This window comes from Macrotis lagotis, chromosome 1 (genome assembly GCF_037893015.1).
Source record: "Macrotis lagotis isolate mMagLag1 chromosome 1, bilby.v1.9.chrom.fasta, whole genome shotgun sequence".
Lineage (NCBI taxonomy): Eukaryota > Metazoa > Chordata > Mammalia > Peramelemorphia > Peramelidae > Macrotis > Macrotis lagotis.
Window position 1 is genome coordinate 473,901,847 of NC_133658.1, and position 20,938 is coordinate 473,922,784.

At 34.6% G+C, this 20,938-nt stretch overlaps 1 pseudogene; it reads right to left on the reverse strand.

The window, feature by feature from the left end:
- Positions 1 to 314: 314 nt before the first annotated feature.
- LOC141504765 (arylsulfatase F-like) overlaps positions 315 to 20,938 on the reverse strand; it is a 42,281-nt pseudogene continuing 21,657 nt past the window's right edge.

Below are 20,938 nucleotides of genomic sequence, written 5' to 3' on the forward strand. Positions count from 1 at the left end.
CACTACAAGAATAATTATCTATCCACAAAGAAAAAAATTAGTTTCATCTTCTGTGTTCATCTGTTCTATCCTTTTTCTTCTTTATAACAATCCACAAAAACATGATTGCTGAATTCAGATCTATTTATACAAAACTTCCCTAGATTAGTAGAATCAGATATATCTTGTTTGTCTATATATACAATCAAAAGATGCAACCATGTATGAAGAGAAAATTATCAATATAGTTAGAAAGGAAAATCTTTGAAAAGAAAAATGAAATTTTTAAAACTTTATTTCCTTTTATGAGAAAATAAGGACAATCAATGGTTGTTTTAGATATTATCACTTTCATACCTATCCTGAGGTAAAGTTGCTCCTACTATTGTAGCTAGAGTTGGGTAAATATCCATCAAACTTATAGGTTCCTCAGTAACTTTTCCAGCTGGCAAGATTCCTGGCCACCTAATAATCCCTGGGACTCGGATTCCACTTTCCCAGCCTGCCATTCCTTTTCCACTTATATATAAAAGAAAATGCATCACTATATTCACCTAAAATATTCTTAGCAATGAGAATACTTACAAAACTTAAGTAGGAATAAGACTTTTGATACATTTTATGCACATACATACATGTAGACATCTGCATATATATATATGTGTGTGTGTGTGTGTGTGTGTGTGTGTGTATAAAAGTATATATGTGCATGTGTTTCCAAATGTCAGTCAGTCAACAGACCTTTATTAAGGAGTGGCACTGGACTAAGTATTAGGAATTTAAAAAAAGGAAAAATCCAACCCTGCTTTCAAGGAGTTCACATTCCAATCAGACAGATATGTAAGTTTTGTAAAAAATTTTATACAAACAAGATAAATTGCAAAGTAATGTCAGAGAAAAATCATGAGCAATGACCAGAAATGGCCTCTTGCAGAAGGTGAGATTTCTTTTGAGACTTGAAAGTAGTTAAGGAAACCATTTAGTGAAGGTAAGGAGGGAGAGCATTCCAGCAAAGGGTAAGTGAAAAGGAATGGAATAAGCTAATAATGAGTGCTCAATGAGGAATAGCAAAAATAGCATTGTAAATTCATAGAACATTTTGGGGTAAGTAAAGTATAAAAAGACTGGAAAAGTAAATCAGAGTTCATATATGGTTTTTAGAGGTAATAGGTAACTTATTTGGAAGAAGGGGGTGTACTATGATTAGAGCTTTACTTCAGGAAGGAAATTCATTTTCTTTCATAGATGGAGATAAATGAAACTTTAGGTTATCACTTCTCATTTTAGTAAGGCATGAGGTTTGAGATTTTCTCTTAGTAGAGAATAGATCTATTAGGGAAAAAACCTATATTTACCAAATACCTGATTAATAAAAGAAAATCATTAGACAGTATGTAAAACAACAAAAAGAAAAGAAAAAGCCAACATTACTATACAGTTTTCTTTGTGACCAGAAACATGCACTAGTAAGTCAGAGTTAAATACAGTATGACCCAACTGAAAAATTTTGTGTTGTGCAAATATGAATCCAGCAAAGGAAAAAATAACTAACATATAATGGTACAACCCAGATGTTTAAGAAAATGAATATCTCATTATATTTAACTCCAGAACAGTTTATCTTGGCAGTCTCTTTCTTTTTCTTTTTCACTTTTTCATGTGTCTCTTGAGTCTCCTGTTTGAAGTCCAAATTTTCTATGAAGCTCTGGGCTTTTCATCAGGAAAAGTTGGAAGTCTCCTATTACAATAAATATCCATTTTTTGCCCTGGAAGAGAAGGCTAACTTTTGCCAGATAGTGAATTCTTCGTTGCGTTCCAAGCTCCCTTACTTTTCACAATATTACATTCCAGGCCCTTTGATCCCTTAATGTTGATGTAGTGAGGTCCTGTGTGTAATACTCACTGTCTCTTTAGATTCTAAATTGTTTCTTTCTGGCTGCTTGCAGGATTTTCTCTTTTATCCTATAGTTTAGAATTTGGCTACAACATTCCTTGGCATTTTCATTTTGGGATCCCTCTCCAGAGGTGTTTGATGTATTCATTCAATAATTATTTTGCCCTCTGGTTCCATGATATCAGGTCAATTTCCATCACTAAATTCTGTAATATTGAGTCCAGGCTTTTTTTCTCTTCAATGTTGTCAGGGAGACCAGTAATTCTTAAGTTAGCTCTTCTTGATCTATTCTTGAGGTCAGTGGTTTTACTGGTGAAGTATTTTACGTTTTCTTCTGCTTTTCCATTTTTTTGGTTTTGTTTAACAGATTCTTGTCTCATGAAGTCACTGGTTTCCACAGACTCCATTCTTTTTTGGGAGGAGAAGAATTTTCTTCAATTACCTTTTGCAACTCCTTTTCCAATTAGTCAATTCTCTTTTTGTAAGAGTTTGTAAGAGTTTTCCAGTTGACCAATTGAGTTTTTGACATAATTATTTTCTTTTTGCATTTGTCCAATTTGTATTTTCCAAGGATTTGTTTTCTTGTTGCAAGGTGTTAATCTTCTCTTGGGTTTCTTTTCCTAAATTTTCCAACTGATTTTTAAACTCCTTTCTGATTTCTTCAAGGAAGTCTTTTTGTGCTGGAGACGAAATCATATTCTCCTTAGAGGTTCTAGATCTCTAAATTTTAGGGTCTTTAGCATCTAGGAATTTTTCTGTGGACCCCCCCTTCTGCTGTCCTTTCTTCATTTTCCTAAGATCTTGTGTTGGAGGTGGGGCTAGTTCAAAGAGGTTTGGTGTTGAGATCCCTAGAAATTGTACTCACTGGATTTAGTAGCTGCACATGGGCTGGCCAATAGGGGGAGCTAGAGGCTTTGTCACTGAGTATAATATCTCCAACTGACCAGCAGGGGGTGCTAGAGGCTGGAGCTCTGCCTTCAACCCTTCCAGTAAGCCCAAGACTGTCAGTCTCACTGCCAATGCCTTACTCTCCTGTTCTTTCTCAGCACAGTTCCCACACCAAAAGCCTGTACAACTGATCTTAGGTTAGTCCAACTGTCCCCACCCCCCCGCCTCCTCTGGCTCTCTGCTCTCTGTGCCCGGATCACCCACAATCTCGGAAGACAGACCTTGAGGATTGTGTTGTTCTCCTAGCTTCTCTTTCTGGGTTTTGTAGATCAGATTTCTACTAAGAGGTTTGTTTCATATTATAAATGAGGGAAGATCAGGAGACCTTAACACAGGGCCTGGCTTCTCCTTTGAAATCCCTAATTTTCTTCAAGCTCAGATCAAGTTTCATCATCTGCATGAAGCCATTTTTTATCCCCTTCTTCCTTTTTACTAGTGCCCTCTCTCTTATAATCACTTAGAGTTCATTTTGAATCAATTTAATATATGCCTTTATGTTTACTTTCTATTTCTCCCATTAGAATGTAAATTCTTTTAAGGTAACTGTTTTTTCACTTTTGTCTTCATATATCCACTGCTTAGCACAGTTCTTGTCATGTCATAATCTCTTAATTCATGCTTACTGATTGACTAAATTAGATTCAATAATTCATTGGATTCAATTTAATGACATGTTCAGTGTTGGAGATGGTGCAAAATAAGACTTGGTTCCTTATTTCAAGGAGCTTAAAATACCCCTTCTTCCTTAAAATTCCCAAGTTATTCTGACCATGTATTTAATTCTCTAATGCATTACAGCTGTGCAAGTTTCATTCCTATCCATTCCTCATTAGATTAAAAACTGCTTGAAATCAAAGAATGGGTCTTTTTCCATCTTTATAACCTCAAAACTTGGCAGAGGGCCTTCCATACATACATACATATATATATGTATATACATATATATGTATATTATATATATATATATATATATATATGATAGGAGGATGACTGCTGCTCAAATAATCATAATGCAAACAAAGCACAGTAAAATTAAAGTCATAGTCTAAAATTTTAGTGTTCTTCAAAGAGTAGATCACATACTTATGAGAAAAATCAAAACATAGACTTTTAGAGATGAATAAGGCTTTGAAAGGTAGAGGGAATATTAAATAGGAGTGAAGAGATGGGAAATCTCTCAAGGTCTATGCAAATAATTGATAATCCAGTATATGACAAACATTGGTATTGAGAAGCTAGAGGGAGTGGAGGGGGATGAGATTAGGTTGGAATCAGAACATGGAGAGGCTTGAATGCCAAAAAATGAATTTAGATTTAATTGGCAGTCAGTTAATTAAAAGTGTTTGAGCTGGGAATTCATATCAGCAGTAGAGTGTTTATGGTAATTAAACTAGCAATACTATGATCAGAGACTTAGAAAAGGGAGAGAACAAAGATGGAAAGATTGATTAACCATTGCAATAGGGTCATGCAAGAAAAAATTTTGTCACTGGTAATAGGGAGTCTAAAAAAGAGACTTTAACCCTGAGGGTTTCTAAATGAGATTATCTTCATTCCCAGAAAAGATAGCAGACCCATAGCAACTATACAGACTGAATATCTGACCTGCTAACAATTTTTTTTTGACTGGGCTGCTATAGACATCATAGTCTCATTAGATCTCTCAGTCTTTAATGGATTTTATTTTTCTTATACATTATCTCAAATTTAGGTGATAATGTGGTGAAATTAAGAGTGCTACTCTAGGAATCTACAATCCATAGTTGGAATTTTGGCTCAAGATTCAGCCTACATTCCACCTTAATCAGAAGACCCGTAATGATTTTTGTTGTTGTCATACAATATCATTATATAATTACAATTACTAATAGCTAGCTTTAATTTTTACAAGTTCTTTACAAATATATCACTGCATCCTCACAAAAACCGTAGGAGATAGATTCTGTTGTTATCTTCATTTTACAGATGAGGAAACCAAGGGCTCTGTGAGACCTGAAAAAAGTGATTTTTATCTTTCTTTTATACCCAATGTTTAACAGTGTCTGCCCTTAAGTAAGTATTTAATAATTGTTGTACTAACAATGTGATAGTTTATGGACCAATCATTTAACCTTTCAGAGTCCCTGTTTCTTCATCAGTCAAATAGCAACAATAATGCTCACAGAACTATTCTGAGAAAAGTGTCATTGAAAAACACTATTTAAATGTGAGTGGTTGCTGAAGATAATTAATTAAACAGGACACTCAGAAATGTTTGTCACAGGTAGTTTTTGTCCATGACTATGCATAAACTTAAATCTATATTGTATAAAGGATTCATAGAATTGATATGTTTGATTTCATGTGCATAGTCCTAGTATTCCCTAAGGATTCCACACTTTATTAATACCTAATATCCTACAAAGAGACAGGAAAATAAAAGTTGGGTGATTCTGCTGTTTCCAAGTCATTGGCATTAAACATCAAAGATTTTCCTTTAAAAGACAATAGCAACAACAGCAGGCTATCCAGGGTGCATGAATGCAGGATTCAAATCCAACTCAGCTGCTTTCTAGGCACTACTTATTTTCCTTTCTAGGGCACTGATATTTCTATTATCACTAGAAAGTAGGTCAAGGATTACACTTAATCCTTTAGTGGCATGTGGAATCTGGCAGAAGTCATCTCTACTGCTTCCTTTAACTGTTCTTATTTTCTGTTGTCTGATTTTCCACTTTATATCTTTCTCCATACTCTTTACCTTCAATATTTTCTAAAGCACACCAGAAAAATATCTTTCATACATTCATGAAAACAAGTTAGAAAACTTGCTTATAACCAATCACTCCAGAATTCTCCAGATAAGCTTTTTTCTTTAGCAGCATTGACTGATTTAATGTCACTTTATATTATTAACCAAGCAGAACATAGTATCAAACAGCTTAAATCTAAAATAATCTTCCAACCGTCTTCACTCCTTTTACCTTTATATATTCCATTGAAGCCCCCAATCTGAATCCTTCCATTCATTTTTCTCCAGATAACCTCCATGGTCTGAGGTGAAGTAGACAATTGTGTTATTTCTCAAACCATTTGCATCAATGGTATCAAGAATTTTGCCTTCAAGGAGAACAAAAGGTAAAAATTTAATTGGTGGCATCCCTAAATTATAAAACTTTTAATATTTTTATTACTATCTAATATTAAATTTTGTTTTGAAAACTATCAAATGAACGGCTAGGTGGCGTAGTGGATAAAACACTGGCCTTGGAGTCAGGAGTACCTGGGTTCAAATCCGGTCTCAGACACTTAATAATTACCTAGCTGTGTGGCCTTGGGCAAGGCACTTAACCCCATTTGCCTTGCAAAAACCTAAAAAAAAAACCAGAAAACTATCAAAAAGAATCATGCATGCATTCCAGTAGCTTTGTGCTTTTAATTATTCCCTATTTATCTTGGTATATAGTTAACTTTGCATCTATTTGCTTGTCTGTTGTCTACTCCAAGATTAAGGTTCTTGTAGGTAGGGATTATTTTTTGCTCTTTTTTGTATTCCCAGCCCTAAACACAGTGCTGACACATAATAGGTCCTTAATAAATATGTATTGGTGGAATTTTTGATTACATATGATTACTAAATTCCTTCTCCCAAGGAAAATGATTTGCAAAAGCTACCTCAATTATCAAGTGGCAAAAAATGAAGTTAATTTTAAACCTGTAAAGTTAGTTTATAGAAACTATTGTAAAGTAAATGCAGATATAGAATACACAATTTGATATGGGATAAGATAATTTTATGAATAATACAAAATAGTAAATAAAATATCTTTATTATATAATGAAGATCTAACACATTTGTAAACCCTATCAGCTTGCTAAAGTAATACAACTACTCCATGTGGCCCACCAAAATTACTTACAGAATGCTCCCTATTTATTCCTCAGTCTCTGTAATACAATTCACTTACATATCAACAAAATTCTCTTGAAACAGTTACCAAAGCTCATTCATATGGAGTAATGAAATCAGCCAAGCAAGCTGTATCAGATCCATTATGCTTAGATTATTCATTTAATAATGAATATAAATTCCATTTTACAGAAGATTTTTTTGGCAGACATATGATTATCTATCTACCAGCTTACCTGTGTTGCAATATATAGTTTTACAGTGTGATCTGGGACATTAAGTAACTTGCCCAAGGTCACACAACCTAAGTGTGTCAGAGAAGGTCCTGAATTTAGGTTTCCTGATTCTAAATTAACTCTCTATCCACTTGCCTCTTCCTTCCCATGCTATTTGACAACATATCCATAAATAGGTGAAAGATAATTGTGCATATAATTTAAACTAGTTGATAAACATTTACTACAGCACATAAGATAGATGATAGATGGACAGATAGATGGATGATAGATAGATAGAACAAACATAGATATTTGAGGGGCAGCTAGGTGGCACAGACCACTGGCCCTAGAGTCCGGAGTACCTGAGTTCAAATCTGGCCTCAGACTTTTAATAATTACCTAGCTGTGTGGCCTTGGGCAAGCCACTTAACCCCATTTGCCTTACAAAAAAAAAAACCCTAAAAATAAAACATAGATATTTGAAATCCAGTGCTTCCCTCAGCAATATAACTGATCTTGTTAACTTTTACATAGTATTAAAAATCTAGTGGGAATTCTAATATTTAGAGAATGAGAAACAGGAAAAAATTCATTTTAGTTAGTGAGGGTACAAAGAAATATTGAAAACAAATCTCCCAAGTCCTGGATCAGTTCCACAAAAAAAGGAAGCCCTCATCAACTTAAGACAGTGAAATGATATGAAAACTGACAATATGAAAAAAAGAGCATATTATTACATAATTTTTTCCACAATTATTATTGCTTTGGTGAAGTTTCCAATCATTTTAGGCAATTAATTAGAGTTTTAATTGCATATCATATATCCTTTCATGCTAATTAATAGCTCTATCAGTCAGTGACAGTGGAGCACAATGTATGTCTTCAATTTCCCTACACTGATACAAATAAAAAATCAGGGCAGCAGTGTGAGATACAAAGATGTGAAGTTTCTTTTGCTGTTATGGACTCTTATGGCTGCAAATCCACAGTGTATCCTGAAAGTGAACAAAGGGGATAGAGAGCAGCTCTAAGTGACACTGGCCTTAGAGTCCAGCAGACCTGAGTTCAAATCCAGCCTCAGAAACTTGAAAATTACTAGCTGTGTGACCTTGGGCAAGTCACTTAATCCCATTGCCCAATCAAAATAAAGAAGTGAACAAAGGAGAAAGAGAGAGGAGGGAAGATGCTGGGAACAAAGGAACAGAAATCTTTCCATGACAACACGATGCAAAGATGATTGCTGAAGGAAAGCTTCATAATTTTGTCTCAATAGGAATAGGTTCTTTCACTTACCAACGAGAAAGTCCATCTCTTCTACATTGTCTCCATATAAGCCATGCTTACTTATCCCCCAAAATTCATTTGTTGTGGGAAGAGGTGAATGGACATGTTACAAAGTATAGAATAGAATAGAATAGAATAGAATAGAATAGAATAGGATAGAATAGGATAGGATAGGATAGGATAGGATAGGATAGGATAGGATAGGATAGGATAGGATAGGATAGGATAGGATAGGATAGGATAGGATAGGATAGGATAGGATAGGATAGGATAGGATAGGATAGGATAGGATAGGATAGGATAGGATAGGATAGGATAGGATAGGATAGGATAGGATAGAAGGAAAGATCTATTGTTGTTTCTAAAAAGACAGAAACAAATGGAGTTTTGCATGAGATTTAAAAAATAGTTTAACTATTTACTTAAATAAATATATTATCATATATTATAAAATTGTTACAATATAAATAACATGATTTTTTACAATTCTCCTTATCTTTACATCTATTAGAGTCTTCTTGATGTCTCCCATATAATTATAATAAAATCCTACATAAAAATTTATGAAAAATATTACTGATAACATTTATTCCATAAAAATCTATAAAACATACCAAAACCCCTGTATTTAAAGCTTATAGATAACCATTAATAAAGACCTCTGTACAAATTGTTATTTTCATTGCTACATGATCATAATGATTATGATGATGATATTAGTGTAGACTTAAAACTTTTCAAAATGATTTGCATATATTATCTTAATCGATTCTCATGACAACCCTAGGAGAACAGGTGTACTTAGAAGGGCATACTGGCATACCACACAGAATAGGTATGAGGATCATTTCTATTGACCCTTCCTTTTTTCTTCAGAGGAAGAAGGTGGACAGTCTAGCAAAGTCAATCTGACACACCCTTTCTGACATTTCTATGACTGTAAAGTATTAAAGTTATTACCATCCAGATTTTACACATGAGTGAACAGAGAGCATAAATTCCTTGCCCTTAATCAACATTATTAGAAAAAGTCTGAGGTGAGAATGCTATTTCAGGTTTTTCTCACTCCAGTCATTAGAATTTTCCTACTATCCCTGATCCCTTTTCTAAAATAATAAGTCAAACTAAGAACTAACGACACAGAATTTACCCTCAGTTCTTACCTTAATCTGTTCTAGAAACTACCAAAATACTAGAACTTTCTATCATGATTTTACTTCAGACATTTTGAAAGGGATAAACGTATTGTTGTAAAGATATAGCAACTATGCAAGGGTTTAGTTTGATCTCTTCCATAAAACTGGTTTTGAAAAGATAGACTCATAACCAGAATGACAAATGTTAATGGTATACATTCAAATTCACTTGGAGATTTCTTGAATAAAACCACATAATTAGGCAATGCTAGATATTTTCTCTATAAAGAATACCAAATGTTCATGCTACTACTATTATATAATATCAGCTGCTTGCAGCTAGGAGGCACAATGGACAGAGCACTAGCCCTTGGAGTCAGGAGGAAAGGAGTTTGTATCCAATCTTAGACACTTGCCGCTTACTAGCTATGTGATCTTAGGCAAGTCACTTAACCCTGATTGTCTCGCAGTTAGGACCATCTCTGGTCATCCTGATTCATATCTGACCACTGGACCCAGATGACTCTGGAGGAGAAAGTGAGGCTTTTGACTTAGCACAGCACCCCCTCACTCAAAGTCAATTCATGTGCTCGACATGGCATCACTTCACTAATGTCATGGTCTTCTTCAAAAATGAAGGACAAACATCAAGGTCACAATAATAATCAACCAGAAAATGATTTTCATCAGAAAATGATCATTTATAAAAATGACTAATAAGAAAGAGAAAAGCAAGGAAGTGATGGGGAGATTAGAGATAGGAAAGGAAGAGTCCTTTCAAAAGGTATTGTGAAATGAGAATAAAAAGCATTGATAAAAGCCCTAATATCCTGAAAATTGGTGACTCTAAATTGAGAAAGTATATAGAAACTAAAACCTAGGACAGATATTTAGATTGCAAGTACTTGACTTCACATTCACCTCTGCTTCCTACTAGGTTTAGGTTACTCAATTAACTTTTCAGGACCTCAGTTTTCTTAAATAGAGAATGAAGGCATTTAGGTCATTGGTCTAAAGGTACTATCTAATTCAAAATCTATGATGCAAAGGAGTCTCTCATAATTATAGGAATTTTCTCAGAATTTTCTATAAGAACTTGAACTAGAGGTAAAGTAATAAAACTAATTCATCTTAGGACCTCCCCCGACAGTGCCCCAATTTTGCACACATACAAACATACATATGCACATATATGTATATACCCATATATATATAAATGCATATGCATTATATATTATGCATAAATACACATACATACGCATATCTCTTCATATAGATAGAGATATCTTTTCTGTACATAGTTGTTTACATGTTGTCTCCCATTTGAGACTGGAAACTCCTTGAGAATAAAATCTATAGGATTTCTGTTTGGTTTTTTGTATAGTCAATTCATATCTAGCATATAGCAGACACTTAATAGCTGACTGAGCTGGGTGATGGTTAATGTATGTGTAGAATGGTACAATGACCTAGATGGTACAGTGGATAGAGTACCAGGCTAGAGTCAAAAAGACTTCTCTTCCTGATTTCAAGTCTGACTTCAAGACACTGGTTGTGTTATTCTGGGCAAGTTAATTAATCCTTTTTGCTTGTTTCATTAACTGTAAAATGAATTGAAGAAAATTGGTCATGAAGAGTAAATTAATTGAAATGACTAAAAAACAATGACCAATGTCATTTGAGTTGTTTGTTACTCAAAAACTGGAAGAAATATAAAAAGTTGGATATGAAGAGGCATGGAAAAATACAATATAAAACTATATTTAAACAATTTGATCTGTGCAGCATGACTGCATATGCATGCTAAAATAGAATTCATGAAATTACTGCTTTTCTTGGATTGGTTTTCTGAAGTCATGGCAGTGCTCTATGAAATTTCTGGATAAGAAAACTCTAACTGGATTAAAGTGAAGCTGAATAGTTCTTTACTGGGTTTCTTAGGTATTAAATAATCCATTAGATTAATTCCTCAAAAGAGCAATTTCCATAAATGTTTCTGATGGAATAATGACTGCTTCTTCCATCATTTTTAAGGGGGGTAGGGAGGGTGATTGCTCTTTTTACTTTTGCTACATTAGCCAATGTAGTTACATTTTGTACAAAATGCTAGGGGCAGCTAGGTGGTGCAGTGGATAGAGCACCGGTGCTGGAGTCAGGAGTACTTGAGTTCAAATCTTGTCTCAGACATTTAATAATTACCTAGCTGTGTGACCTTGGGCAAGCCACTTAACCCCATTGCCTTGCAAAAACCTAAAAAATATGCTAAATTTTCATAATACTCTATCAGCAGTAGTAAACGGTTCAACAATGTTAATCTTCCTGTTTCTCTCACTTTCCTTTCTTATTTGTTCTCCAAAGAGCTGTTTAACTCCCAGGTTTGAGTTGGAGCTCAAAGTTCTGTTTTGAACTACAAATTACATTGTAAATAATGACTAATCATTGAAAGAGATTGTTTCTATTTTTAATCATTCCCCAGAGAATTAAAATAACTTTCTGTCAGAAAATTACTTTTAAAAATGTTTTGTTGTAATTAATCAAATATTCATCAAATAAATATTTTGACTGTAAAATAATTTCTAGGTCATTTTTCAATGTCTAGACCATATGCTGCCACTATGATGTGACTCTTATTAAGCAAACCCCTTGTCCAAGTAAAACAAACTAGAACCTAATCTTCATTTTATCTCTTGTAGTACTTATCACAAGGCATTTCAGAGTTGCTTTTCAGTAATTAGAGGGGTAGCATGCCATGGAGAACAGTGCTGTACTGATCATCAGGGACAGATCTCAAATGTCTTCTACTCATATGACCCTAGCAAGTCACTTAACTTTTCTGATCCTCAGTTTCCTGCTCAATCAAATGAGTATGTCAAGAGCGCTCCTTTCACAAGATTGTTATGAGGTATGTAAAATTCTATGAATTTTAAATCATTATATAAATGTCAACTACTCTTATGGTAAATGCCAGTGAGATGTTAGAGGATCATAGGGTTAGAGCTAAAAGAATAATTTTGAATGTAATTAATTGTGAAATCAACAAAATATCCAATGCCATTCCTACAAGTCCACAAAGCCATTCTACTAATACAGCCAAGCGAGTTAGTGAATTCAAATGCAAATTCAAAGTTACAAATTTGTCAAAGTCAAGTAAAAATCTATTGCTATAAGACATCTAAACTAAAGCATGAAGAAGCATGGGATCAAGGAGAGAGGACTCTAAAGAAAATGCAATTTTTATCTTTTGATGAAAGAAATTGCCTCCTTCAGCATAAGTGAGCAAGCTCTTTCTGCCTTCATAGGCTGCTCTGTAATTTCCTTTTGTCTCATGAGAAGGCAGTTCCAATACAGAGAAGATTGAAGTACCAAAAAAGGCCACAAGGAAGCCACATAAAATAATGCAGATAAATAACCAGGGAATAGAGGCCAAATAAATTTGTTTTCCCACAGTCAGAGTAAACACAGCAATGATGATTAGTTCCAAACAAAACGAAAGTTTACTTTCTTTTTTTTACTTTTTTAGGTTTTTGCAAGGCAAATGGGGTTAAGTGGCTTGCCCAAGGCCACACAGCTAGGTAATTATTAAGTGTCTGAGACCAGATTTGAACCCAGGTACTCCTGTCTCCAGGGCCGGTGCTTTATCCACTGAGCCACTTAGCCACTCCACTGCACCACCTAGCTGCCCCCAAAGTTTACTTTCAATAGATAATTCAGTGTCATGGGAGGTAGATAGGGCCAACAAGGGTCAAAGAGTGTATGTGGCATGCCATAGAAATGGTCAAAGCCATAGTGGTAAGGATGATAGCAGTGGTCATTTCGGCTTTTACAGTTTAAACCTTGATGCGATTTACCTGAAAAAAAAATAGAAAATATTACCTTAAATATATTAAAGACATTTTTGGTGAATCTTCCTTTTCTTGAAGACAAAATAAGGGGGGAAAAGAAGTCATTTATGGTTTAAGCATAAAATAAGCATTAAATAAATTGAAATATTAAATATTAACAATTCTTTAAAATTCTTGGAGAATGACACAAGATCATCAGTTTCAGTAGTATGTAAATTCTGCAGAGGTAGGGATTGTTTTTTTAATTTCATATTTGTAATATGATTACCTGTAAAATATTAGATACTTAGCAAATGTTACATTTTTATTTTAAATAAGAATTAAAATAGCATATACACCAAAGGACAATGGACAAATATATAAGTGGATACTTCTAATAAAAACGTCAAAATGTTATATAAAGCTTATCTAAGAAGGAAAAGAATATAATTGGAAATAGAAGTGACCTTGTCAAAAAGTAGCCTTATTTATATATTCAACTGGATTTCTTTGCTCATTTATTTGGGAATACCCTTCCCTGATGCAGATCATAACCTTTCGATGCATGTCCATTATATAATGGCTCTTGTCCATGTTCTTCAAAACTTTCAACCTAGAAAGTCCCTTCAACATATTAGAAACCTCCTTTATTTTCTCTAGATATTGTTAATTTACAAACAATATGCTATACTATCTCCTAACTCTCACTATGTAGTCAGCTCTATCTTTTCATACCTTTTTTGAAGTTCCTTGTTAATTATATGTTGAAGCCCACTCAAAACTACCATGCATTCATTATAATACTTATGATATAAATTGACAATAAATTCTTATGGGGTAATTAGAACAATTTTTATCCCTACTTCAAATATTAGTTTACAATGAGAGTCAAAATTATTCATCAAAGCAGTAAGAATTTTGCTACTCAGAGATATGCATAAAAAGAATAAGAATGATGGAGAAGTGAGGAGAGAATATTCCATAACTTATTTCTTATCCTGGCTCATATTAATTTGCATGCTAAATCAGAGAGTACCTTCGGGAAACATCTTTCATTTAGGGGATAGTTGTTTGCCTAATTATAGAGTCCAAAAGAAAATATTTAATACTAGCCTGAGAGTACTCTGTCAGTCTTTTGTTAACTGGATATGGTGGTTATGACGAGAAAGCTATGAAACTGCTTTTATTTTGCAGAGGTTCAAGACACTAATGTCTATACTAATAAATAGACTGGAGCTAAGATATCTGCAAGTCCTAAAGAGAAAAAAAATCAAACAGATAGTTGTAGTGAGTGATTCTCAACAGAAACCATGACAATTATACGAGTAGAATAAAATCCACTCGATAACATTGAAGCAATATATAACTGGATTTACATTATCAACATTCACCAGCAGCCATTCCAAGACCAGTAAGGAACAGGAGAGTGATATTTCAGACTCAGTAGGGAGTAGGTCCACTGAAAGTCACATGCTTACATTACCAGAAGAGTGAGCTATCTCTCAATATGTATAATTCCCTTATTGTATATTCCTCAATTATGATTTCTATGCATTCCCATATAACTACTAATGAATTTTTCATTTTTGGAACAGTATACCCTAGGTATATAGGGAAATTTTCTATTATGTCATCTATTTTTTTTTGTTAATTTCTTTTCTTTTATTCTGAAGTTAAGAAAAAAAGCATTTTAATAACAAGTAGAATTTTTTAAAAAGATGATTGCACATGAAATTGCAAATCTATTTATAAGTATTCTATTATTTTAAATATATAATAAGGCTATATTTCAAATAATAGGTCAATTTCATTAATGATGTAGATGCAAACATTCTAAATAAAATATTAGCTAAAAGATTATAATATATTGCAATGATTATACATTATATCATTTTTACTATACTTTTGTTTTTTATTATGCTTTTGTAGTAAAATACTTATATCATCTTACTAACTAGAGAAATATAAGTAAATCAATGGGAATTTGTGAGGTATTATTTTCAGTGGTCAAGTTCATATAATAACAAATTTGGGGTAATTATTCTTGGGGCCTCTTCTGACAGAAGGGAATTACAGAAAGATGAGCAAAGACACAGAGAACTTCAGGGAATTATCTAAAAATACACAAAAAATGAGGATGGAGTTTTAACTGGAATTAGGAGACAAGATTTCCAATTCTTACTCTGTTCATTTGCCAAATGATGTTATTGTCTCCATTTCTTACAGATAGGCTTGAAAGAAAACTTAGATGTCATTTAGTACACCAATCTTAATTTTACAAATGAAAAATCTTGAACCCAGAGGCATGAAATTTCTTGCCAAATTCACTTAAATTGGGACATGAATCTAGGTCATTTGTTGTCCATGTTTTTTTTTCATCTGCTACTCCTCAAAGGTTGCCTTGTTATTTAATGATAACCTAGTTACTGAGTTGCTCCATGTTAGCTTTGCTCATTTTTTTTATCTTTAAATTAGAGCTTGCATTGTCTCATCTAGCTCACAAGGGTTTTAGTGAGGATTAAATAAGTACAATTGATAGTAAAAAAACTATTTAAAAAGTGTCACAAACATGCAAGTTGCATGCATGTGCTGATATACTTGCATGCATACAGATAGATACTAGCTAGGTGATAAACAAGAAATATTATTACAGATATTCACATATCATAGTACAATTGGATTGACTTTCTTTTTTAAGATGTGAAGTGAGAAGTCCAGTGAATTTTATTAAGTATCTTTTTGCCACTAATGAGTTGGATAACCTCAGATAACTCATTGAACCTCTATGATCCTCAATTTCTTCATCTGCAAAATGAAGTAACTGGACTAGTTAATACCCAGAATTCCTCTCAGTACTTTATTCCCTTATATTCCTCAATTCCTTAATCCCTTATATTTTCATTGAGGTATAATTTCATTGGAAATTAGTAAAAAAAATACTTTCTTCTCTGACAGTATGGGAGAAGTGGAATGACAAAATCTAGGAAGGTTCTGAGAATATATGAAATAGTAATGTTAGAAAGATATGTAATGTATATGTGTGTCTGGGTCTGTGGATGATTGTGGGGGGGGGAAGGGAATGATCTTGTCATAATTCCTGATTCTCATGAACAAGAGGGTAGAGTGAAATTCCTCATCAGGTGGCCAGCAGTGACTCTTGGAGATACAGTGTACATATGCCAGTAACAGTCCCTGTAATGCAGGGAATTGCAAGCTTAGAGAAATACAGTAGTTGGAAACAAAGTTTTTGTTATCTTTTCTACCCTGTTAAAATGTTTCCTCTTGACCTTTCCTTTGACCCTGAGCAAACTCATCTGTGAATCAAACTAGATTATGCAGATTAGTATATCACCTTAAACCAAGTAGGAGACCTTCCTACAGTTGTTCCACCTTCAGCAACTTCTCCAATAGGAGACACCACCCACTCCACAAAATGCCACCCCTGACACAGTCCCTAGAAGAGCCTTTAAGGGAGCATTTAAAGTGCCTCTCTCTCTTTACCTTGCTCCCTTACCTTGCCTATCTCTATGTGAGTTAATCAGCAGCTGGTCTGTCTGTTTAAACTATTGCACTCAAACCCCACATGGCTTTTAAAGAATTCTTAACTTTCACTTTCCCTACTTTGTATTGTAACTACCCTTTAATAAATCTGGATTTTTTTATACCCACACTCAAGGGTCAGAGGGTGGTGAGTTTTTTACTTAGACAGAAACAATCATCCATCATCAACTCTGCCAATGAAGCACATATAGAATTGCAGGTGAGGCTAAAGGAAGTGGTTTGTCAAGTGGAGCTGATGGGATATAAGACTTCTCAAAACAACAGAATTTTTATCTGACTTGGAGTCAGGTAATGGATTCAGATTGGCAGAAAGGGAGAGCATTTTCAGAAGGAATAATAGTAATGTCATGTCAGGAGCAAAGAGAAAGCCTGATAAAAGCATGCTATTTTATTTGAACCAGTACTGAGGTAAATAAGGGCATTTTTTTTGGTATGAGCAGGTTATAGCTAGGAGTTACAAGAGAGAACAAACATAGAAATGGTTAAGAAAAAGTGAAGCTGTGATATGCACTCCTAGAGGGAAGGGAAAAAGTCTTTGCATGTTTTTGTTTCTTCTGGCATGATGTACATGATGAGTAAATGTAGTTGACTTTTGTAGCAAATTGTGGGATAACTAATGTCAAGCACAACAATCAATCAATTAGTAATGTACTCTACTCATAGAGACAGATGCCAGGACAAAGGGAGAAATACCACCAGGAAGTCAGGTAAAACCTCTAGGACAAACTGATGAAAGATGAGAACAATGGTAGCCAGGAGTGGGAAGGCATGGGTAACTTAATACTTATATAAATGGAGGAAAAACCTACAATGATGAGATCTCAGTTGTATGTATTTTCAGCATTTCTAATATTGTAGTAAAAGAACATAAAGAAACATTTTTAATGATTTATTTCCAGACTCCTAAGTTGAATAATTAATTTCAGTTTCTGAATTTATTAATGTCAATCAACCCTTTTACAATAAATGGTCTTTCCTGAAATGCATAGCCCACCAATACCAGTGCCAAATACCTCTTATAATGTTTCGGGGAATAACAGAGATGATGGAAAGAAGGAATGGGAAGGAAAATTAATTTTGAAGAACTGATTTCCACATACCTATCAGTGCTGTGCTGTAACCATATTTCTTCAGAGTGGCTGCAAATGTGATTTCTTTCTGAGGGAGACCTCCACTGACCCCAAGTGTGTTGAAGACACTATATTTACAGCTGACATTTCTACAGGCCATCCCTGAAATTAGAGTAAAAAATCTGTCAATACAGTCATGAGTCAAGTGACCACAGTTTTTTTTATTTTTTTATCTTCATCACTGAGAGATCATCATCACATTTAACATGTGTTGTATCTAATTACATTCCTTTGATTCACACTGGCACTGGAAGCAATCAATATTTCATGATGCATTGAAATGAGCCCAGGAACTTTTCCCTCACTACCAGTTCCTGTTCCAAACTGCATCCCTTCCCTGCCTAAGGATTTTTTTTAAATTTTTTTCCTGGCCCAGATTTACTCTTCAGTGAACTCTATTTACAAATGCAGAACAGCTAATTTAAAATTTCTAGTCTTAGAGAATTGTGTCCCCTGAAATGAGGGGTAAATTGTCCATGGTTATCTGGCAGCATTTTCAGGGTTTCTAAGTCATTTTGACTCAGAGACTTGTCTTCCATCTACTATGTCAAGCAGTCTTTATTATAGGTGAATGATAGATGCTGGCCAAATATTGATATTCCTCACATTATTAGTGACATCAACTAGGCTTCTCCCAATGGAAATTCAGATTCAGAGAGGTGTTTTTCTATTTTCTATTTGAGCTCTCTATCTCTCTCTCTCTCTCTCCCATTTCGATTCTTCCCTTTTTTTATTTCTTTCATTTCTCCCCCTCCCCTTTCTTCTTCCCTTTCCTTTCTCCCTCTCTTCCTTCCTCCCTTCCTTCCTTTCTTCCTTCCTTCTTTTATTCTTTTCTCTATAATTTTCCTTCCTTCTTCCTATTCTTCCCCTGACTTCTTTCCTTTATTCCTCCCCCCTTTTTTCCTTCCATCTCTTCCTTCTTCTTTCCTTTCTCTTTTGCTTCTTCTCTCCAACCCTTCCTTCCTTTGATTTTTCTTTCTTCCTAGGCAAAGGCTTGGAGATTTCATGTGTAATCCACATATATAATTTCATCAGTACAAGAATCATTCTCTAAGAAAGAGAGAAAATGAACAATTTATCTTTAATTTAGAAAATTGCCTTAGATTTCTGAAGACTTTTCCATGGTCACAGAGTTAGGCTATTTCAGAGGATCATAGATATACAACTGGAAGGGAAGAAAAGCTAGCTCTTGGAGCCTCTCTTCCCAGATTGGGAAACTGGATCTAGCTATGCAGATGAGCACACCCCTGTTTAGATCTTAGATTTTAAGAAAAGTAGGAAAATTATTGGACCTCTAGCCCTCCTTCTGTGTTTAACTTTCTCCAGAAAATGGAAAAAGGTTGTGTTTTATGGAGAGTCAGCTAAGCTGATCCCATGTGATGTTTCACATTAGCCCTGGTGTGGGCCTGCCCTATTTTCAGACTGATGGGAAGAAAGGTAGTTCTGAGGTGTGTTTGGTTTATACACCACTGTAGTGAGGGTTGTTAAGGAAGGACATTTGGCATATGTCCTAATTGACATGTTTGCCTACTGATAAGTTGACCAAGAATTAAAATGTGGGGGAAAAACTTGCTGTGTGCTTGCTCCTTGGAAAGAAATATATTTGACAAAAGCAAAACACCTGAGCTCCTGGAAATTATCTTTTCATCTCTTTCTCTGTTGGCCCTACCCTCTGCAGGGGGTGAGGGAGGGAGAAGGGAAATCTTCCTTTTTAGAACTTAGGAACTCAAACCTATGTCTCAGATGGAATGCATACTTCACTGCAGGAAGGGTAAGACCCCACCCCCAAATTTGACCCCCCCATTGTTTAAGGGAACAACCATGACTTCTTCCTGTTTTGGGGAGGAGGAGGGTTGGGCCAGGATCACGTTTTCCTTAGGCTACATGTGTTTACCAATTCCAAGTCCCATTTAGCTGGGCTCTAAAAACCTCACCCTTGGGAGGGGGAAGGGAAATGCACAGATTTATTGAGAAGCCTCGTGGTCAATTAGTTAAGAAAAAAGTCGAAAAGGGGAGGGGGCAGAGAAAGTGAGGGGTGGATGAAAAAGAGGAACTACCAAAGGAAAAGAAGAGAAAAGGAAAAAATGGAAAGGGGAAAGAAAGGGGAGGAGTGGATATAGGAGAGCAAACACACTGAAGGGGGTGGTATTCAGAGGCAAAAATACTGGGGAATACAGATAAAGGGGGTAAGGGGGAAAATACAAACAGAGGGAAATAGCATGGAGGGCAATAAAGAATTAGTAATCATAACTTTGAATGTGAATGAGATGAACTCTCCCTTAAAATATAAGCAAATAGCAGAGTGGATTAAAAACCAGAATCCTATAATATGCTACTTACAAGAAACTCATTTGAAGCAGAGAGATACATATAGAGTAAAGGTAAAAGGTTGGAGCAAAATATATTTTGCTTCAACTGAAGTGAAAAAAGCAGGGGTAGCAATCCTTATCTCAGACGAAGCAGCAGCAAAAATAGATAGCATTAAAAGAGATAAGGAAGGAAACTATATCCTCCTAAAAGGTACCATAGACAATAAAGTTATGTCAATAATGAATATATATGCACCCAATGGGATAGCATCCATATTCCTAGAGGAGAAGGTGAAAGAACTACAGGGAGACATGGACAGCAAAACTATACTAGTGGGAGACCTCAACTTCCCACTCTCAGATCTATATAAATCCAATCATAAAATAAACAAGAAAGAAGTTAAGGAGGTAAATAGATTGCTAGAAAAACTAGATATGTAGACTTACAGAGGAAATTTAATGGGGATGGAAAGGAATATACCTTTTTCTCTGCAGTACATGGAACTTATACAAAAATTGGCCATGTACTAGGACATAAAAACTTAATGATCAACTGCAGAAAGGCAGTAATAGTGAATACATCTTTCTCAGATCATAATGCAATAAAAGATATATGCAATATTGAGCCAAGGAAATATAGACCCAGAACCAATTGGAAACTGAATAACCTCATTTTAAAGAATGAGTGGACCAAAATACAAATTATAGAAAGAATTAATCATTTTATCCTAGATAATGACAATAATGAAACAACATACCAAAACCTATG